Source organism: Tasmannia lanceolata, unplaced genomic scaffold (assembly GCF_043159265.1).
Source record: "Tasmannia lanceolata isolate RefF3 unplaced genomic scaffold, GAP_Taslan_0.1 ptg000025l, whole genome shotgun sequence".
Lineage (NCBI taxonomy): Eukaryota > Viridiplantae > Streptophyta > Magnoliopsida > Canellales > Winteraceae > Tasmannia > Tasmannia lanceolata.
Genome location: NW_027518702.1, coordinates 14,194,638 through 14,198,902, shown reverse-complemented (window position 1 = coordinate 14,198,902; position 4,265 = coordinate 14,194,638).

Here is a 4,265-nt window from a genome sequence, read left to right as displayed (position 1 = left end):
TTGGTGTTGCTTAAGTTCTGCAATTAGCCCCTGTTTGGATTTTACATATGAAAAACAAGTAATTTAAACCACCTTAGTTCAATTTTTATCCAGAGAGACCTTCAATTTATGATGATATTCCTCAAAATAAGCCACATCCTAACAACAATATCATTTTTCTCCCAGGTGGAAATGAAAAAAATTTCTTCTGCGAGTAATATTTTTCCTGCAATCCAAACAGGCCTAGTAAGTTGCGATTAACTTCTTCTTCTCCAATCTCAACCCCTTGGAGAGCAATTCAACATAAACTCTATTGACAAAAAAGTAAACAATGTGCGATTTGTTTGAAGTAAATTCTCACGTTGCCAGATTGCTCCATCGCACAAGCCGGTTTCGCTGGCCAGCTGTTGCATGAGAGAGCAGCCACATCAGATAAATTAAATGAATAAGACAAAATCTGTTGAAAAGTGAGCCTACCTGGCTGCTATGAATTATTCCTATAAATAGATATATTATACTGGTCGTTTTTTCCCCGTTGAAAGAAAACGAATGAGAAAGTAAAGGAACTATAGATAGATGTAATATAGATAGATCTATAGAGAGATTGATATAGAAAATGTTATGTATATATATATGAGGAAAGTTTTTCTAGTCGGCCGACTAGAGAACCTTCTCTAGTCCGCCGACCAAAACATTGTGGGCCCATGTTGTTTGGATGATCCAAAGCATTCATTTGATGGGCCTTGGCATAGATAGGGTGTGCCTAAAAAATCAGCTCCATAGGATCATCCTAGCCCTTCGATTTGTGGAGGTTAAAAATGGACGGTGGAAGTTAAAAACACGGTGAGCCCACGTTGTTTTGATGATCCAAAGCATTCATTTGATGGGCCCTGACATAGATAGGATGCGCCTAAAAAATCATCTTCATAGGATCATCCTAACCCTTTGATTTATGGAGAGAGAGAGAGAGAGAGAGAGAGAGAGAGAGAGAGAGAGAGAGAGAGAACGGTTTCTACACACATGTGTAGACAAGTTATCTACACACTACCTTAAAATACTGTGGAGGGCATATTGTTTGGGTGATCCAAACCATTCATTTGATTTGGCCCTCACATAGATTGGGTGTCCACAAAAAATCAGCCCCATAGGATCATCCCAACCCTATGATTTATGGAGGTAAAATGGACGTGCATAAACCTTCACAAATCTATCCATTTTTTGCCTCCACGGTTCGAAGGGTTAGGATGATCCTATGGAGCTGATTTTTTGTGGACACCCTATCTATGTGAGGGCTAATCAAATGAATGGTTTGGATCACCCAAATAATGTGGGCCTCCGCTGTATTTTAAGGTAGTGTGTAGATAACTTATCTACACATGTGTGTAGAAACCGTTTTCTCATATATATATATATATATATAGAGGAAAATGATTGTACACTCGACTCGAGCGTACCAGGCTTATGGTATGCTCGAGTGCCCAATCACATGGGCCCCACAATTTTTGTGGTGATCCAAAGCATTCATTTGCAAGGCCCTATCATAGATAGGGTGTGTACCAAAAATCAGCTGCATTGAATCATCATAATTCCTTCAAAAGTGGAGGGCAAAAATGGGCAGATTTGTGGACAAACAGTGTCTGTCCATTTCGACCTCCACAAATGGATGGGTTGGGATGATCCTATGGAGCTGATTTTTGGTACACAACCCATCTATGTAAGGGCCTTTCAAATGAATGCTTTGGATCATCCTAACAAAGTGGGCCCACATGTGATTGGGCACTCGAGTGTACCATAAGCTTGGTACACTCGAGCGTACAATCCTTTTCCTCATATATATATATATATATATATATATATATATATATATATATATATATATATATATATATATAGAGAGAGAGAGAGAGAGAGAGAGAGAGAGAGGGGGGGGGAGAGGCTTACCATTCACGACGATTCGTTTTACTTCATGGAAAGAAAACAAATGAGAAAGGAAAGAAACTATAGATAGAAGTATCATACCATTTGCGACTATTCGTTTTAGTTCCGGGAAAGAAAATGTATGAGAAAGGAAAGAAACTATAGCATAGATAGATGTATTATACCATTCATGACGGTTACTTTTATTTCGTGGAAAGAAAACAATTAAGAAATGAAAGAAGCTACAAATTAAATTATAGAGAGATTAATATAGAAAATGATAAACATATGATTCTATATAGAGAATCTTAGTCCCTCAAAACTGGAAGATTAATGATATTAAAAGCTTAATTGCCTAAGATATTTAAGCGAAAAAAGGAATTTTGGTAACATTGCACAGCTATCTATACTATCGATATAAAGCTGGATGTGGTACGCTGAGGGTGTGCCACGTGGCACCCCCTCTGCAAACCGCATTCACCCCTTTTTTTTTTTAACGCACATCTATTCACAATGCAACAATTTCTTTTTTTAACGCATCTATTCACTGCCCTTTCTTTTTTTAACGCATCTATTCACAATGCAACCCTTTCTTTTTTTAACGCATCTATTCTTTTTTTAATATATCTATTCACTTTAACTATTCAACCAATTACTAATAACCATTTTATTCTCAATCAGCCCTTTTTTTTTCTCACGCATCTATTCATTTCTAATTTTTTTTATTTTTTTGACGCATCTATTCATTTCTAATAACGCATCTTTTTGTGACTTTTCATAAATACCTCCTCACTTCCACCGAATTAAATGCCTCCCAAAAGTTTTAACTTTTTACAAATGCCTCCTCACCCCAAACGGTTTAAATACAATTCAATGATGCTTTTTTTTTAAACGTCCATCCCATATCTGCTTCTTCTCAATTCTTCTGATCCGGATCCACCATTAATATCAGACACTGGTACGCTTTTATCGTGCTATGTTTTTTTTTTTTTTTTTTTTTTTTTTTTTGTGTTTTATCTATCTGGGTTTCAGATGGACTTTCTCCGCATTCAAATTATTCTTGCACAATCGACATTATTTTGTAGCCATTAAAATAAATTCTGAAGTTGTTAAAATCTTTTCCTAAATTAGGATGATCAATAGCCCTAGAAAGAATACCTTTGGTCAATTTGATTTTTGAGAAGGTTCTAATTATGATAAAATTCAATTTCGTGCATTTTATTCTCATTCTAAAATTACTTTCATCCTCATACTTATTTTAACGAATGAGAATTGAGATCCCTCTTTTTATTTTTATTTTAATTGATCATTTTATGACTTATTTTTTTTCGCTCCCGTGCATCGCACGGTTTGTCCCACTAGTATAAAAGTAAAGAGGATTTTGATTGAAAAATTATGCTTTCGACTCGTAATTTTTTAACTAATAAGACTGTTATGAATTGAGAAGTTATTTAGAGCTTTTAGCCGTATATGTTGTCATCCTACTACAACTATTATAGTAGTAGGTTGTGATAGATGAGAATTTATATGATGGGTGGCCGTGAAAACACGTGAAGTCTAAAAAAGTAGGTACGGCCCACTTTTTTTTTGATCCAAACCGTTCATCTGTTTGGGCACAACGTAAATAGGGTGTGTCCCAAAAATCATTTCCATAGGATGATCCTAACCCTCCGATCTGAACTGATCTGAAAATGGAGATTTCCAAAAATCATTTACATATATAGGATCATCCTATGGAAATGATTTTTGGGGCACAACCTATTTACGTTGTGCCCAGATAGATGAACGGTTTGGATCATCGGAAAAAGTGGGCCGTGCCTACTTTTTTCATGTGAAAGCATGTGTCATGACTCTCTTACTTCTCATAGTTATCATTCTCTTCTCCAGATTTACGAGAGAACTTTGTTAACATGCACTCAGAGCTGTGTACTAATTAAGTTTTAAATTTGATCTTTATATTAACATTGATGATTAGCTAACTATCCATTTATATGAATAAATGGCCTGTTTTAATGATATTTTTAGCCTTTCCAACGCATTTATATGACCCTTGGAATCTATGTGGGGTCCACAAGATTGATGATTAGATAACTGTCCACGTGTCGGATACACGTTGGCTGTTCATTCAATGAGAAAACAGTTTCTATTTTGGGTGTGCGTATGTTAAGACTCTCACACTTAGGCGTAAGTTAAAGTCCATCGCTGGAAAGTGCCACCCGTTGCCACGTGGCGATGAGCAGCACTCCAAGCCTGGCAGATGAGACAAAAGAGAATAAACCAGTCATAATCCATTGCAGTCAGCTTTATTACTTCAGCGAAATTTCAACAATACCCATTATTTTCATATGACCGAACTGCCCTTAAATTCA